Raw genomic sequence first — 16301 nt, forward strand, 5'->3', positions numbered from 1 at the left:
TGAATGTAACGAATGGGTGGGAAAGAGCAAGGGGCAGCGGCTGTGTAAAACGAAAACACAAATCCTCAGGGGTGTGAGCGTTTCGAGATGAGTCGTATACATGATATGGTTGGTCGTCAGCGACCATGTGGCCTAATGGATAAGGCGTCGGACTTCGGATCTGATAATTACAGGTTCGTATGTTGTCACGCTCGTTTTTTCCAGTTCTGAAAAAGAAACATACCGTTTTAATGTAGCAATTGAGCAGTACGAAACCGTCTGAATGTTGCTGTTGACCATTTTTTGCTTCGAAATGCTCTTGAGCTTGAAACACACACAACAAGACCGGTGTTAACTAGCGAAATGGTCGGCAGAGTGCCGACACCGCGAGTTTTGAGTGGCACTTGCACATCTAAAACAACGTCGGAAAGTAACTCGTTCGGCTTTTGAGTCACATAAAGTATGTGTGTTAATTTTGACGCCACTAGCTCTGCATGCTGTCATGCAATTTCTTTACCTCTCAGAAATGATTATGACATAAAAGTGAAGTACGTGACGAGTGTGACGTTAGGAAAACATTAGGCAGCATGGAGAGATTCTGTATGAGACCACCCAACCCAAACGAGTACTGTGTGACGTGCTATCCGGCAGTTATTCACCGAGGTAGCCGGCTAGCTCAGTTGGTAGAGCGTCAGACTCTTAATCCTAGGGTCGTGGGTTCGAGCCACACGCTGGGCGGAACGGAATTTTGTTCCGCTGCAGATGTAAATTACCGTTTTTCTGATTAAGGAGATGTAATGGAAATAGCAACTTTAAACTTTGCCTACGTCTCTGTCAGTCACAAGGAAACTGTATTTGAATGTGAAGGTGATTTTGTAGACATGTGTGGAAGACATGTTCTGAAATGCAAGTGTTGTTGTTTGGAGAGCACATCGGTTACGTGTCAGATGTGTAGCCAAGCAGTAATGGGTCGCCATAGCTGCAAATATTAGCCGGTAATATGAAGTGTTGTCAGCTGAAGTCTGATGATGCAGACGACCGTAAGGACGAAGTACCCAAGAGTACCGCTAGGCCGCGCCTCTTTAGCTCAGTGGTAGAGCACTGCTCTAATAAACCAGGCAACGGATGTTCCATCCACACAGGAGAAAGATGAATTTTGGAAATCAGTTGCGCGTCGTGGCCGTATAGCAGACAGTATCTGTGATGACGAACAATTAGCGACAGGCGTTTTTTTAAGAATTACTCTCAGATGTGATTAAGGCGAATGGCGCAGATAAAGCATTTGCCAAAGCGGTACAGCATAAAGTGGGACGAGGCAGTCCGAATTACATTTTATAGATGTATTTCTCACATATCTCAGAGCCTCTCGCGGTCGTCGTCGTCGTCGCCGTCGTCGTCGTCGTCGTCGTCGTCGTCGTCGACGCCGCCGCTTCTGCAGAACTAGCAAATGGCCATCGTAGGAAATGCGGCGAGGGACGCCCTGCCTTCGATTCCGAATGCACAAAGTGTGTGGTCTTGTTTCTCAGTCTATATTTGGTCGGTCTCGTAAGAGGTTGAATGTAACGAAGTGTGTGGTCTTGTTTCTCAGTCTATATTTGGTCGGTCTCGTAAGAGGTTGAATGTAACGAATGGGTGGGAAAGAGCAAGGGGCAGCGGCTTTGTAAAACGAAAACACAAATCCTCAGGGGTGTGAGCGTTTCGAGATGAGTCGTATACATGATATAGTTGGTCGTCAGTGACCATGTGGCCTAATGGGTAGGGCGTCGGACTTCGGATCTGATGATTACAGGTTCGAATGTTATCAAGCTCGTTTTTTTCCACTTCTGAAAAAGAAACATACCGTTTTAATGTAGCAATTGAGCAGTACGAAACCGTCTGAATGTTGCTGTTGACCATTTTTTGCTTGGAAATGGTCTTGAGCTTGAAACACACACAACAAGACCGGTGTTAACTAGCGAAGTGGTCGGCAGAGTGCCGACACCGCGAGTTTTGACTGGCACTTGCACATCTAAAACAACGTCGGAAAGTAACTCGTTCGGCTTTTGAGTCACATAAAGTATGTGTGTTAATTTTGACGCCACTAGCTCTGCATGCTGTCATGCAATTTCTTTACCTCTCAGAAATGATTATGACATAAAAGTGAAGTACGTGACGAGTGTGACGTTAGGAAAACATTAGGCAGCATGGAGAGATTCTGTATGGGACCATCCAACCCAAACGAGTACTGTGTGACGTGCTATCCGGCAGATACTCACCGAGGTAGGCGGCTAGCTCAGTCGGTAGAGCGTCAGACTCTTAATCCTAGGGTCGTGGGTTCGAGCCACACGCTGGGCGGAACGGAATTTTGTTCCGCTGCAGATGTAAATTACCGTTTTTCTGATTAAGGAGATGTAATGAAAATAGCAACTTTAAACTTTGCCTACGTCTCTGACAGTCACAAGGAAACTGTATTTGAATGTGAAGGTGATTTTGTAGACATGTGTGGAAGACATGTTCTGAAATGCAAGTGTTGTTGTTTGGAGAGCACATCGGTTACGTGTCAGATGTGTAGCCAAGCAGTAATGGGTCGCCATAGCTGCAAATATTAGCCGGTAATATGAAGTGTTGTCAGCTGAAGTCTGATGATGCAGACGACCGTAAGGACGAAGTACCCAAGAGTACCGCTAGGCCGCGCCTCTTTAGCTCAGTGGTAGAGCACTGCTCTAATAAACCAGGCATCGGACGTTCCATCCACACAGGAGAAAGATGAATTTTGGAAATCAGTTGCGCGTCGTGGCCGTATAGCAAACAGTATCTGTGATGACGAACAATTAGCGACAGGCGTTTTTTTTAAGAATTACTCTTAGATGTGATTAAGGCGAATGGCGCAGATAAAGCATTTGGCAAAGCGGTACAGCATAAAGTGGGACGAGGCAGTCTCAATTACATTTTATAGATGTATTTCTCACATATCTTAGAGCCTCTCGCGGTCGTCGTCGTCGTCATCGTCGTCGCCGCCGCTTCTGCAGAACTAGCAAATGGCCATCGTAGCAAATGCGGCGAGGGACGCCCTGCCTTCGATTCCGAATGCACAAAGTGTGTGGTCTTGTTTCTCAGTCTATATTTGGTCGGTCTCGTAAGAGGTTGAATGTAACGAATGGGTGGGAAAGAGCAAGGGGCAGCGGCTGTGTAAAACGAAAACACAAATCCTCAGGGGTGTGAGCGTTTCGAGATGAGTCGTATACATGATATGGTTGGTCGTCAGCGACCATGTGGCCTAATGGATAAGGCGTCGGACTTCGGATCTGATAATTACAGGTTCGTATGTTGTCACGCTCGTTTTTTCCAGTTCTGAAAAAGAAACATACCGTTTTAATGTAGCAATTGAGCAGTACGAAACCGTCTGAATGTTGCTGTTGACCATTTTTTGCTTCGAAATGCTCTTGAGCTTGAAACACACACAACAAGACCGGTGTTAACTAGCGAAATGGTCGGCAGAGTGCCGACACCGCGAGTTTTGAGTGGCACTTGCACATCTAAAACAACGTCGGAAAGTAACTCGTTCGGCTTTTGAGTCACATAAAGTATGTGTGTTAATTTTGACGCCACTAGCTCTGCATGCTGTCATGCAATTTCTTTACCTCTCAGAAATGATTATGACATAAAAGTGAAGTACGTGACGAGTGTGACGTTAGGAAAACATTAGGCAGCATGGAGAGATTCTGTATGAGACCACCCAACCCAAACGAGTACTGTGTGACGTGCTATCCGGCAGTTATTCACCGAGGTAGCCGGCTAGCTCAGTTGGTAGAGCGTCAGACTCTTAATCCTAGGGTCGTGGGTTCGAGCCACACGCTGGGCGGAACGGAATTTTGTTCCGCTGCAGATGTAAATTACCGTTTTTCTGATTAAGGAGATGTAATGGAAATAGCAACTTTAAACTTTGCCTACGTCTCTGTCAGTCACAAGGAAACTGTATTTGAATGTGAAGGTGATTTTGTAGACATGTGTGGAAGACATGTTCTGAAATGCAAGTGTTGTTGTTTGGAGAGCACATCGGTTACGTGTCAGATGTGTAGCCAAGCAGTAATGGGTCGCCATAGCTGCAAATATTAGCCGGTAATATGAAGTGTTGTCAGCTGAAGTCTGATGATGCAGACGACCGTAAGGACGAAGTACCCAAGAGTACCGCTAGGCCGCGCCTCTTTAGCTCAGTGGTAGAGCACTGCTCTAATAAACCAGGCAACGGATGTTCCATCCACACAGGAGAAAGATGAATTTTGGAAATCAGTTGCGCGTCGTGGCCGTATAGCAGACAGTATCTGTGATGACGAACAATTAGCGACAGGCGTTTTTTTAAGAATTACTCTCAGATGTGATTAAGGCGAATGGCGCAGATAAAGCATTTGCCAAAGCGGTACAGCATAAAGTGGGACGAGGCAGTCCGAATTACATTTTATAGATGTATTTCTCACATATCTCAGAGCCTCTCGCGGTCGTCGTCGTCGTCGTCGTCGCCGCCGCCGCAGCTTCTGCAGAACTAGCAAATGGCTATCGTAGCAAATGCGGCGAGGGACGCCCTGCCTTCGATTCCGAATGCACAAAGTGTGTGGTCTTGTTTCTCAGTCTATATTTGGTCGGTCTCGTAAGAGGTTGAATGTAACGAATGGGTGGGAAAGAGCAAGGGGCAGCAGCTTTGTAAAACGAAAACACAAATCCTGAAGGGTGTGAGCGTTTCGAGATGAGTCGTATACATGATATAGTTGGTCGTCAGTGACCATGTGGCCTAATGGATAAGGCGTCGGACTTCGGATCTGATGATTACAGGTTCGAATGTTGTCACGCTCGTTTTTTTCCAGTTCTGAAAAAGAAACATACCGTTTTAATGTAGCAATTGAGCAGTACGAAACCGTCTGAATGTTGCTGTTGACCATTTTTTGCTTGGAAATGCTCTTGAGCTTGAAACACACACAACAAGACCGGTGTTAACTAGCGAAATGGTCGGCAGAGTGCCGACACCGCGAGTTTTGACTGGCACTTGCACATCTAAAACAACGTCGGAAAGTAACTCGTTCGGCTTTTGAGTCACATAAAGTATGTGTGTTAATTTTGACGCCACTAGCTCTGCATGCTGTCATGCAATTTCTTTACCTCTCAGAAATGATTATGACATAAAAGTGAAGTACGTGACGAGTGTGACGTTAGGAAAACATTAGGCAGCATGGAGAGATTCTGTATGGGACCACCCAACCCAAACGAGTACTGTGTGACGTGCTATCCGGCAGGTATTCACCGAGGTAGCCGGCTAGCTCAGTCGGTAGAGTGTCAGACTCTTAATCCTAGGGTCGTGGGTTCGAGCCACACGCTGGGCGGAACGGAGTTTTGATCCGCTGCAGATGTAAATTACCGTTTTTCTGATTAAGGAGATGTAATGGAAATAGCAACTTTAAACTTTGCCTACGTCTCTGTCAGTCACAAGGAAACTGTATTTGAATGTGAAGGTGATTTTGTAGACATGTGTGGAAGACATGTTCTGAAATGCAAGTGTTGTTGTTTGGAGAGCACATCGGTTACGTGTCAGATGTTTAGCCAAGCAGTAATGGGTCGCCATAGCTGCAAATATTAGCCGGTAATATGAAGTGTTGTCAGCTGAAGTCTGATGATGCAGACGACCGTAAGGACGAAGTACCCAAGAGTATCGCTAGGCCGCGCCTTTGCTCAGTGGTAGAGCACTGCTCTAATAAACCATGCATCGGACGTTCCATCCACACAGGAGAAAGATGAATTTTGGAAATCAGTTGCGCGTCGTGGCCGTATAGCAAACTGTATCTGTGATGACGAACAATTAGCGACAGGCGTTTTTTTTAAGAATTACTCTCAGATGTGATTAAGGCGAATGGCGCAGATAAAGCATTTGCCAAAGCGGTACAGCATAAAGTGGGACGAGGCAGTCAGAATTACATTTTATAGATGTATTTCTCACATATCTCAGAGCCTCTCGCGGTCGTCGTCGTCGTCGCCGTCGTCGCCGCCGCCGCCGCTTCTGCAGAACTAGCAAATGGCCATCGTAGCAAATGCGGCGAGGGACGCCCTGCCTTCGATTCCGAATGCACAAAGTGTGTGGTCTTGTTTCTCAGTCTATATTTGGTCGGTCTCGTAAGAGGTTGAATGTAACGAATGGGTGGGAAAGAGCAAGGGGCAGCGGCTTTGTAAAACGAAAACACAAATCCTCAGGGGTGTGAGCGTTTCGAGATGAGTCGTATACATGATATAGTTGGTCGTCAGTGACCATGTGGCCTAATGGATAAGGCGTCGGACTTCGGATCTGATGATTACAGGTTCGAATGTTGTCACGCTCGTTTTTTTCCTGTTCTGAAAAAGAAACATACCGTTTTAATGTAGCAATTGAGCAGTACGAAACCGTCTGAATGTTGCTGTTGACCATTCTTTGCTTGGAAATGCTCTTGAGCTTGAAACACACACAACAAGACCGGTGTTAACTAGCGAAATGGTCGGCAGAGTGCCGACACCGCGAGTTTTGACTGGCACTTGCACATCTAAAAGAACGTCGGAAAGTAACTCGTTCGGCTTTTGAGTCACATTAAGTATGTGTGTTAATTTTGACGCCACTAGCTCTGCATGCTGTCATGCAATTTCTTTACCTCTCAGAAATGATTATGACATAAAAGTGAAGTACGTGACGAGTCTGACGTTAGGAAAACATTAGGCAGCATGGAGAGATTCTGTATGGGACCACCAAACCCAAACGAGTACTGTGTGACGTGCTATCCCGCAGGTATTCACCGAGGTAGCCGGCTAGCTCAGTCGGTAGAGCGTCAGACTCTTAATCCTAGGGTCGTGGGTTCGAGTCACACGCTGGGCGGAACGGAATTTTGTTCCGCTGCAGATGTAAATTACCGTTTTTCTGATTAAGGAGATGTAATGGAAATAGCAACTTTAAACTTTGCCTACGTCTCTGTCAGTCACAAGGAAACTGTATTTGAATGTGAAGGTGATTTTGTAGACATGTGTGGAAGACATGTTCTGAAATGCAAGTGTTGTTGTTTGGAGAGCACATCGGTTACGTGTCAGATGTGTAGCCAAGCAGTAATGGGTCGCCATAGCTGCAAATATTAGCCGGTAATATGAAGTGTTGTCAGCTGAAGTCTGATGATGCAGACGACCGTAAGGACGAAGTACCCAAGAGTACCGCTAGGCCGCGCCTCTTTAGCTCAGTGGTAGAGCACTGCTCTAATAAACCAGGCATCGCACGTTCCATCCACACAGGAGAAAGATGAATTTTGGAAATCAGTTGCGCGTCGTGGCCGTATAGCAAACTGTATCTGTGATGACGAACAATTAGCGACAGGCGTCTTTTTTTAAGAATTACTCTCAGATGTGATTAAGGCGAATGGCGCAGATAAAGCATTTGCCAAAGCGGTACAGCATAAAGTGGGACGCGGCAGTCTGAATTACATTTTATAGATGTATTTCTCACATATCTCAGAGCCTCTCGCGGTCGTCGTCGTCGTCGTCGCCGTCGTCGCCGCCGCCGCCGCTTCTGCAGAACTAGCAAATGGCCATCGTAGCAAATGCGGCGAGGGACGCCCTGCCTTCGATTCCGAATGCACAAAGTGTGTGGTCTTGTTTCTCAGTCTATATTTGGTCGGTCTCGTAAGAGGTTGAATGTAACGAATGGGTGGGAAAGAGCAAGGGGCAGCGGCTTTGTAAAACGAAAACACAAATCCTCAGGGGTGTGAGCGTTTCGAGATGAGTCGTATACATGATATAGTTGGTCGTCAGTGACCATTTGGCCTAATGGATAAGGCGTCGGACTTCGGATCTGATGATTACAGGTTCGAATGTTGTCACGCTCGTTTTTTTCCAGTTCTGAAAAAGAAACATACCGTTTTAATGTAGCAATTGAGCAGTACGAAACCGTCTGAATGTTGCTGTTGACCATTTTTTGCTTCGAAATGCTCTTGAGCTTGAAACACACACAACAAGACCGGTGTTAACTAGCGAAATGGTCGGCAGAGTGCCGACACCGCGAGTTTTTACTGGCACTTGCACATCTAAAACAACGTCGGAAAGTAACTCGTTCGGCTTTTGAGTCACATAAAGTATGTGTGTTAATTTTGACGCCACTAGCTCTGCATGCTGTCATGCAATTTCTTTACCTCTCAGAAATGATTATGACATAAAAGTGAAGTACGTGACGAGTGTGACGTTAGGAAAACATTAGGCAGCATGGAGAGATTCTGTATGGGACCACCCAACCCAAACGAGTACTGTGTGACGTGCTATCCGGCAGGTATTCACCGAGGTAGCCGGCTAGCTCAGTCGGTTGAGCGTCAGACTCTTAATCCTAGGGTCGTGGGTTCGAGCCACACGCTGGGCGGAACGGTATTTTGTTCCGCTGCAGATGTAAATTACCGTTTTTCTGATTAAGGAGATGTAATGGAAATAGCAACTTTAATCTTTGCCTACGTCTCTGTCAGTCACAAGGAAACTGTATTTGAATGTGAAGGTGATTTTGTAGACATGTGTGGAAGACATGTTCTGAAATGCAAGTGTTGTTGTTTGGAGAGCACATCGGTTACGTGTCAGATGTGTAGCCAAGCAGTAATGGGTCGCCATAGCTGCAAATATTAGCCGGTAATATGAAGTGTTGTCAGCTGAAGTCTGATGATGCAGACGACCGTAAGGACGAAGTACCCAAGAGTACCGCCAGGCCGCGCCTCTTTAGCTCAGTAATAGAGCACTGCTTTAATAAACCAGTCATCGGACGTTCCATCCACACAGGAGAAAGATGAATTTTGGAAATCAGTTGCGCGTCGTGGCCGTATAGCAAACAGTATCTGTGATGACGAACAATTAGCGACAGGCGTTTTTTTAAGAATTACTCTCAGATGTGATTAAGGCGAATGGCGCAGATAAAGCATTTGCCAAAGCGGTACAGCATAAAGTGGGACGAGGCAGTCTGAATTACATTTTATAGATGTATTTCTCACATATCTCAGAGCCTCTCGCGGTCGTCGTCGTTGTCGTCGTCGCCGCCGCCGCTTCTGCAGAAGTAGCAAATGGCCATCGTAGCAAATGCGGTGAGGGAAGCCCTGCCTTCGATTCCGAATGCACAAAGTGTGTGGTCTTGTTTCTCAGTCTATATTTGGTCGGTCTCGTAAGAGGTTGAATGTAACGAATGGGTGGGAAAGAGCAAGTGGCAGCGGCTGTGTAAAACGAAAACACAAATCCTCAGGGGTGTGAGCGTTTCGAGATGAGTCGTATACAAGGTATGGTTGGTCGTCAGTGACCATGTGGCCTAATGGATAAGGCGTCGGACTTCGGATCTGATGATTACAGTTTCGAATGTTGTCACGCTCGTTTTTTTCCAGTTCTGAAAAAGAAACATACCGTTTTAATGTAGCAATTGAGCAGTACGAAACCGTCTGAATGTTGCTGTTGACCATTTTTTGCTTGGAAATGCTCTTGAGCTTGAAACACACACAACAAGACCGGTGTTAACTAGCGAAATGGTCGGCAGAGGGCCGCCACCGCGAGTTTTGACCGGCACTTGCACATCTAAAACAACGTCGCAAAGTAACTCGTTCTGCTTTTGAGTCACATATAGTATGTGTGTTAATTTTGACGCCACTAGCTCTGCATGCTGTCATGCAATTTCTTTACCTCTCAGAAATGATTATGACATAAAAGTGAAGTACGTGACGAGTGTGACGTTAGGAAAACATTAGGCAGCATGGAGAGATTCTGTATGGGACCACCCAACCCAAACGAGTACTGTGTGACGTGCTATCCGGCAGGTATTCACCGAGGTAGCCGGCTAGCTCAGTCGGTAGAGTGTCAGTCTCTTAATCCGAGGGTCGTGGGTTCGAGCCACACGCTGGACGGAACGGAATTTTGTTCCGCTGCAGATGTAAATTACCATTTTTCTGATTAAGGAGATGTAATGGAAATAGCAACTTTAAACTTTGCCTACGTCTCTGTCAGTCACAAGGAAACTGTATTTGAATGTGAAGGTGATTTTGTAGACATGTGTGGAAGACATGTTCTGAAATGCAAGTGTTGTTGTTTGGAGAGCACATCGGTTACGTATCAGATGTGTAGCCAAGCAGTAATGGGTCGCCATAGCTGCAAATATTAGCCGGTAATATGAAGTGTTGTCAGCTGAAGTCTGATGATGCAGACGACCATAAGGACGAAGTAACCAAGAGTACCGCTAGGCCGCGCCTTTGCTCAGTGGTAGAGCACTGCTCTAATAAACCAGGCATCGGACGTTCCATCCACACAGGAGAAAGATGAATTTTGGAAATCAGTTGCGCGTCATGGCCGTATAGCAAACAGTATCTGTGATGACGAACAATTAGCGACAGGCGTTTTGTTTAAGAATTACTCTCAGATGTGATTAAGGCGAATGGCGCAGATAAAGCATTTGCTAAAGCGGTACAGCATAAAGTGGGACGAGGCAGTCTGAATTACATTTTATAGATGTATTTCTCACATATCTCAGAGCCTCTCGCGGTCGTCGTCGTCGTCGTCGTTGTCGTCGTCGCCGCCGCCGCTTCTGCAGAACTAGCAAATGGCCATCGTAGCAAATGCGGCGAGGGACGCCCTGCCTTCGATTCCGAATGCACAAAGTGTGTGGTCTTGTTTCTCAGTCTATATTTGGTCGGTCTCGTAAGAGGTTGAATGTAACGAATGGGTGGGAAAGAGCAAGGGGCAGCGGCTGTGTAAAACGAAAACACAAATCCTCAGGAGTGTGAGCGTTTCGAGATGAGTCGTATACATGATATAGTTGGTCGTCAGTGACCATGTGGCCTAATGGATAAGGCGTCGGACTTCGGATCTGATGATTACAGGTTAGAATGTTGTCACGCTCGTTTTTTTCCACTTCTGAAAAAGAAACATATCGTTTTAATGTAGCTATTGAGCAGTAGGAAACCGTCTGAATGTTGCTGTTGACCATTTTTTGCTTCGAAATGCTCTTGAGCTTGAAACACACACAACAAGACCGGTGTTAACTAGCGAAATGGTCGGCAGACTGCCGACACCGCGAGTTTTGACTGGCACTTGCACATCTAAAACAACGTCGGAGAGTAACTCATTCGGCTTTTGAGTCACATAAAGTATGTGTGTTAATTTTGACGCCACTAGCTCTGCATGCTGTCATGCAATTTCTTTACCTCTCAGAAATTATTATGACATAAAAGTGAAGTACGTGACGAGTCTGACGTTAGGAAAACATTAGGCAGCATGGAGAGATTCTGTATGGGACCACCCAACCCAAACGAGTACTGTGTGACGTGCTATCCGGCAGGTATTCAACGAGGTAGCCGGCTACCTCAGTCGGTAGAGCGTCAGACTCTTAATCCTAGGGTCGTTGGTTCTAGCCACACTCTGGGCGGAACGGAATTTTGTTCCGCTGCAGATGTAAATTAATGTTTTTCTGATTAAGGAGATGTAATGGAAATAGCAACTTTAAACTTTGCCTACGTCTCTGTCAGTCACAAGGAAGCTGTATTTGAATGTGAAGGTGATTTTGTAGACATGTGTGGAAGACATGTTCTGAAATGCAAGTGTTGTTGTTTGGAGAGCACATCGGTTACGTGTCAGATGTGTAGCCAAGCAGTAATGGGTCGCCATAGCTGCAAATATTAGCCGGTAATATGAAGTGTTGTCAGCTGAAGTCTGATGATGCAGACGACCGCAAGGATGAAGTACCCAAGAGTACCGCTAGGCCGCGCCTCTTTAGCTCAGTGGTAGAGCACTGCTCTAATAAACCAGGCATCGGACGTTCCATCCACACAGGAGAAAGACGAATTTTGGAAATCAGTTACGCGTCGTGGCCGTATAGCAAACAGTATCTGTGATGACGAACAATTAGCGACAGGCGTTTTTTTAAGAATTACTCTCAGATGTGATTAAGGCTAATGGCGCAGATAAAGCATTTGCCAAAGCGGTACAGCATAAAGTGGGACGAGGCAGTCTGAATTACATTTTATAGATGTATTTCTCACATATCTCAGAGCCTCTCGCGGTCGTCGTCGTCGTCGTCGTCGCCGCCGCCGCTTCTGCAGAACTAGCAAATGGCCATCGTAGCAAATGCGGCGAGGGACGCCCTGCCTTCGATTCCGAATGCACAAAGTGTGTGGTCTTGTTTCTCAGTCTATATTTGGTCGGTCTCGTAAGAGGTTGAATGTAACGAATGGGTGGGAAAGAGCAAGGGGCAGCGGCTGTGTAAAACGAAAACACAAATCCTCAGGGGTGTGAGCGTTTCGAGATGAGTCGTATACATGATATAGTTGGTCGTCAGTGACCATGTGGCCTAATGGATAAGGCGTCGGACTTCGTATCTGATGATTACAGGTTCAAATGTTGTCACGCTCGTTTTTTTCCACTTCTGAAAAAGAAACATACCGTTTTAATGTAGCAATTGAGCAGTCCGAAACCGTTTGAATGTTGCTGTTGACCATTTTTTGCTTCGAAATGCTCTTGAGCTTGAAACACACACAACAAGACCGGTGTTAACTAGCGAAATGGTCGGCAGAGTGCCGACACCGCGAGTTTTGACTGGCACTTGCACATCTAAAACAACGTCGGAAAGTAACTCGTTCGGCTTTTGAGTCACATAAAGTATGTGTGTTAATTTTGACGCCACTAGCTCTGCATGCTGTCATGCAATTTCTTTACCTCTCAGAAATGATTATGACATAAAAGTGAAGTACGTGACGAGTCTGACGTTAGGAAAACATTAGGCAGCATGGAGAGATTCTGTATGGGACCACCCAACCCAAACGAGTACTGTGTGACGTGCTATCCGGCAGGTATTCAACGAGGTAGCCGGCTACCTCAGTCGGGAGAGCGTCAGACTCTTAATCCTAGGGTCGTGGGTTCGAGCCACACGCTGGGCGGAACGGAATTTTGTTCCGCTGCAGATGTAAATTACCGTTTTTCTGATTAAGGAGATGTAATGGAAATAGCAACTTTAAACTTTGCCTACGTCTCTGTCAGTCACAAGGAAACTGTATTTGAATGTGAAGGTGATTTTGTAGACATGTGTGGAAGACATGTTCTGAAATGCAAGTGTTGTTGTTTGGAGAGCACATCGGTTACGTGTCAGATGTGTAGCCAAGCAGTAATGGGTCGCCATAGCTGCAAATATTAGCCGGTAATATGAAGTGTTGTCAGCTGAAGTCTGATGATGCAGACGACCGTAAGGACTAAGTACCCAAGAGTACCGATAGGCCGCGCCTCTTTAGCTCAGTGGTAGAGCACTGCTCTAATAAACCAGGCATCGGACGTTCCATCCACACAGGAGAAAGATGAATTTTGGAAATCAGTTGCGCGTCGTGGCCGTATAGCAAACAGTATCTGTGATGACGAACAATTAGCGACAGGCGTTTTTTTTAAGAATTACTCTCAGATGTGATTAAGGCGAATGGCGCAGATAAAGCATTTGCCAAAGCGGTACAGCATAAAGTGGGACGAGGTAGTCTGAATTACATTTTATAGATGTATTTCTCACATATCTCAGAGCCTCTCGCGGTCATCGTCGTCGTCGTCGTCGTCGTCGTCGCCGCGCCGCCGCCGCTTCTGCAGAAGTAGCAAATGGCCATCGTAGCAATTGCGGCGAGGGACGCCCCGCCTTCGTTTCCGAATGCACAAAGTGTGTGGTCTTGTTTCTCAGTCTATATTTGGTCGGTCTCGTAAGAGGTTGAATGTAACGAATGGGTGGGAAAGAGCAAGGGGCAGCGGCTGTGTAAAACGAAAACACAAATCCTCAGGAGTGTGAGCGTTTCGAGATGAGTCGTATACATGATATAGTTGGTCGTCAGTGACCATGTGGCCTAATGGATAAGGCGTCGGACTTCGGATCTGATGATTACAGGTTCGAATGTTGTCACGCTGGTTTTTTCCACTTCTGAAAAAGAAACATACCGTTTTAATGTAGCAATTGAGCAGTAGGAAACCGTCTGAATGTTGCTGTTGACCATTTTTTGCTTCGAAATGCTCTTGAGCTTGAAACACACACAACAAGACCGGTGTTAACTAGCGAAATGGTCGGCAGAGTGCCGACACCGCGAGTTTTGACTGGCACTTGCACATCTAAAACAACGTCGGAATGTAACACGTTCGGCTTTTGAGTCACATAAAGTATGTGTGTTAATTTTGACGCCACTAGCTCTGCATGCTGTCATGCAATTTCTTTACCTCTCAGAAATGATTATGACATAAAAGTGAAGTACGTGACGAGTGTGACGTTAGGAAAACATTAGGCAGCATGGAGAGTTTCTGTATGGGACCACCCAACCCAAACGAGTACTGTGTGACGTGCTATCCGGCAGGTATTCAACGACGTAGCCGGCTAGCTCAGTCGGTAGAGCGTCAGACTCTTAATCCCAGGGTCGTGGGTTCGAGCCACACGCTGGGCAGAACGGAATTTTGTTCCGCTGCAGATGTAAATTACCGTTTTTCTGATTAAGGAGATGTAATGGAAATAGCAACTTTAAACTTTGCCTACGTCTCTGTCAGTCACAAGGAAACTGTATTTGAATGTGAAGGTGATTTTGTAGACATGTGTGGAAGACATGTTCTGAAATGCAAGTGTTGTTGTTTGGAGAGCACATCGGTTACGTGTCAGATGTGTAGCCAAGCAGTAATGGGTCGCCATAGCTGCAAATATTAGCCGGTAATATGAAGTGTTGTCAGCTGAAGTCTGATGATGCAGACGACCGTAAGGACGAAGTACCCAAGAGTACCGCTAGGCCGCGCCTCTTTAGCTCAGTGGTAGAGCACTGCTCTAATAAACCAGGCATCGGACGTTCCATCCACACATGAGAAAGATGAATTTTGGAAATCAGTTGCGCGTCGTGGCCGTATAGCAAACAGTATCTGTGATGACGAACAATTAGCGACAGGCGTTTTTTTTAAGAATTACTCTCAGATGTGATTAAAGCGAATGGCGCAGATAAAGCATTTGCCAAAGCGGTACAGCATAAAGTGGGACAAGGCTTTCTGAATTACATTTTATAGATGTATTTCTCACATATCTCAGAGCCACTCGCGGTCGTCGTCGTCGTCGTCGTCGTCGTCGTCGTCGCCGCCGCCACTTCTGCAGAAGTAGCAAATGGCCATCGTAGCAATTGCGGCGAGGGACGCCCTGCCTTCGTTTCCGAATGCACAAAGTGTGTGGTCTTGTTTCTCAGTCTATATTTGGTCGGTCTCGTAAGAGGTTGAATGTAACGAATGGGTGGAAAGAGCAAGGGGCAGCGGCTGTGAAAAACGAAAACACAAATCCTCAGGGGTGTGAGCGTTTCAAGATGAGTCGTATACATGATATTGTTGGTCGTCAGTGACCATGTGGCCTAATGGATAAGGCGTCGGACTTCGGATCTGATGATTATAGGTTCGAATGTTGTCACGCTCGATTTTTCCACTTCTGAAAAAGAAACATACTGTTTTAATGTAGCAATTGAGCAGTGCGAAACCGTCTGAATGTTGCTGTTGACCATTTTTTGCTTGGAAATGCTCTTGAGCTTGAAACACACACAACAAGACCGGTGTCAACTAGCGAAATGGTCGGCAGAGTGCCGACACCGCGAGTTTTGACTGGCACTTGCACATCTAAAACAACGTCGGAAAGTAACTCGTTCGGCTTTTGAGTCACATAAAGTATGTGTGTTAATTTTGACGCCACTAGCTCTGCATGCTGTCATGCAATTTCTTTACCTCTCAGAAATGATTATGACATAAAAGTGATGTACGTGACGAGTGTGACGTTAGGAAAACATTAGGCTGCATGGAGAGATTCTGTATGGGACCACCCAACCCAAACGAGTACTGTGTGACGTGCTATCCGGCAGGTATTCACCGAGGTAGCCGGCTAGCTCAGTCGGTAGAGCGTCAGACTCTTAATCCTAGGGTCTTGGGTTCGAGCCACACGCTGGGCGGAGCGGAATTTTGTTCCGCTGCAGATGTAAATTACCGTTTTTCTGATTAAGGGGATGTAATGGAAATAGCAACTTTAAACTTTGCCTACGTCTCTGTCAGTCACAAGGAAACTGTATTTGAATGTGAAGGTGATTTTGTAGACATGTGTGGAAGACATGTTCTGAAATGCAAGTGTTGTTGTTTGGAGAGCACATCGGTTACGTGTCAGATGTGTAGCCAAGCAGTAATGGGTCGCCATAGCTGCAAATATTAGCCGGTAATATGAAGTGATGTCAGCTGAAGTCTGATGACGCAGACGACCGTAAGGACGAAGTACCCAAGTGTACCGCTAGGCCGCGCCTCTTTAGCTCAGTGGTAGAGCACTGCTCTAATAA

The 16301-nt window shown here is 46.1% G+C and overlaps 3 non-coding genes across 3 annotated transcripts; all 3 read left to right on the plus strand.

Annotated features, from left to right (window-relative positions):
- Positions 1-644: 644 nt before the first annotated feature.
- Trnak-cuu (transfer RNA lysine (anticodon CUU)) lies at positions 645-717 on the plus strand. The gene has a single exon. It is a non-coding gene; the product is annotated as a tRNA-Lys (tRNA).
- Positions 718-3747: 3030 nt separating this feature from the next.
- Positions 3748-3820, plus strand: Trnak-cuu (transfer RNA lysine (anticodon CUU)). Its single transcript has one exon. It is a non-coding gene; the product is annotated as a tRNA-Lys (tRNA).
- A 2948-nt stretch (positions 3821-6768) lies between these two features.
- Positions 6769-6841, plus strand: Trnak-cuu (transfer RNA lysine (anticodon CUU)). The gene has a single exon. It is a non-coding gene; the product is annotated as a tRNA-Lys (tRNA).
- Positions 6842-16301: the final 9460 nt, after the last annotated feature.

The sequence above is a fragment of the Schistocerca gregaria genome, chromosome 7, assembly GCF_023897955.1.
Source record: "Schistocerca gregaria isolate iqSchGreg1 chromosome 7, iqSchGreg1.2, whole genome shotgun sequence".
Taxonomy (NCBI): Eukaryota; Metazoa; Arthropoda; class Insecta; order Orthoptera; family Acrididae; genus Schistocerca; species Schistocerca gregaria.